The sequence below is a fragment of the Sinocyclocheilus anshuiensis genome, unplaced genomic scaffold, assembly GCF_001515605.1.
Source record: "Sinocyclocheilus anshuiensis isolate Anshui unplaced genomic scaffold, SAMN03320099.WGS_v1.1 scaffold1450, whole genome shotgun sequence".
In the NCBI taxonomy this organism is placed as follows: Eukaryota; Metazoa; Chordata; class Actinopteri; order Cypriniformes; family Cyprinidae; genus Sinocyclocheilus; species Sinocyclocheilus anshuiensis.
The window spans coordinates 195,512-197,356 of record NW_015558640.1 but is presented as its reverse complement, the minus strand read 5'-3'; the positions used below and the strand labels follow the sequence as shown (position 1 = coordinate 197,356).

Below are 1,845 nucleotides of genomic sequence, written 5' to 3'. Positions count from 1 at the left end.
CATGGAGCTCGTGTTCGGTCTGCTGAGCCGAGCCTGGCGTTTAACGGGACTTTCTGACGCGACGAACGACAAGAGAAGAAGATGGAGGAAAAAGCGCTGGAGGTGTATGGTGAGTCAGGATGACCTTAACAGAGACGCACTGTGGAGCACAGATGGAGATACCATGGTACTTTTATATATATATTACAACGGTATCGAATCATTACCATGTTAATGTAACATTTTTAACTAGTACTTCAAAAAATACTATGATATTACATATATATATATATATATATATATATATAATACCATGGTATTACCAACTGACACCATCAATTTACCATGGTATTACCTTGTTTCTTTATTATGGATCTGTAAAATGGTAATATGATGGTGTTCTTTGAAGTACAAGGTATATGATTATGGTAATGATTTAGTACCATGTTGAATATACAAAATACCATGGTATTACCACTTGACACCATCAATGTACCATGGTAAAACCTTGTTTTTGTGTACATGTACCATGGCAATATTAGAGCATTCTTTGAAGTACATGGTATACGATCATGGTAATGATTCAGTACTTACACACATATACCATGGAGTCATTTCCACAGTCATATAACTTTTTTTGTGGCACTTCAAAGAATACCTTGATATTACCATGGTACATATCCACAATAAAAAAAAAAGGTTTGACCATGGTACTTTAATATATACCACAATACTGAATCGTTGCAATAATTAAATACCATAATATTTCCCTGGCACTTCAAAGAATACCATCATATTACCAAAATACATGTCCACAATAAAAAAAAGGTTTTACCATGGTACATTGATGGTGTCAGTTGGTAATACCATGGTACGGAATCATATTTATCTATTTAATGTATTATGGTACAGCACTTCATATTTCCAGTATCTAACAGTGTGTTATATGGAATATGGTATATTTTGATGGACACCATGGTAAAATCTTGTCATGCATGCACAGATATTTACATGTGTGTTGATGATGTTTTGGCAGACGTGATTCGGACGATCCGTGACCCGGAGAAGCCCAACACTCTGGAGGAGCTGGACGTGGTGACGGAGAAGTGTGTGGAGGTGCAGGAGCTCGGAGACGAGGAGTATCTGATCATCATCAGGTTCTCTCCCACCGTCCCGCACTGCTCTCTGGCCACTCTGATAGGTGTGTGTGTGTGAGTGTGTGAGTGTGTGAGTCAGTGTGTGAGAAACGATAAGAGGAAGAGTCACGTGAGCTCAGAGGAACATCACTGCACTTCACAGATAGCAGAGCAGACCCAGAAAACACCCAGTCCACAGAACTCAAGCCAGACTGCCTTCAGTCAATTACTCGACACAGACAGACAAGCAAACTCACCAATAAATAATTATACTTATTAATAGTTTCAGCCCACAGCATGCGCAAGGGGGTGAATGTCACAAAGGGGCGTATTTTACTTTGAAATCAGAAGACAAATAAAAATGAGATTTTGCATTAAGAAAATGAAGCCTAATTTTCATAATAATGAAGTGCTTTTTTTCTTGCATAAATTAAAGAACAACAAATACCACCAAAATTAAATAATAAATAATTAATAATAATAATAATAATATATAAAATTTTTGAATATAGTATATTATGATATAATATATAATACTACTAACACACACATATATATGCAAATTTAAGTAATTAAATTTATTAATACAGTAATATTTTTCAGCTATATATATATATAGTATTAATATATAATACTATATAGTATGTAATATATCGCAAAAATAAATAATAAAATATAATAATAGAATATGGAGCATTATATAATATATATAAATATATAATAAATAGTA

General features: G+C 34.0%; 1 pseudogene; it reads left to right on the top strand.

Moving 5' to 3' along the window:
• The first annotated feature begins 1 nt into the window (after window position 1).
• LOC107680893 (MIP18 family protein FAM96A-like) overlaps window positions 2-1,845 on the top strand; it is a 6,177-nt pseudogene continuing 4,333 nt past the window's right edge.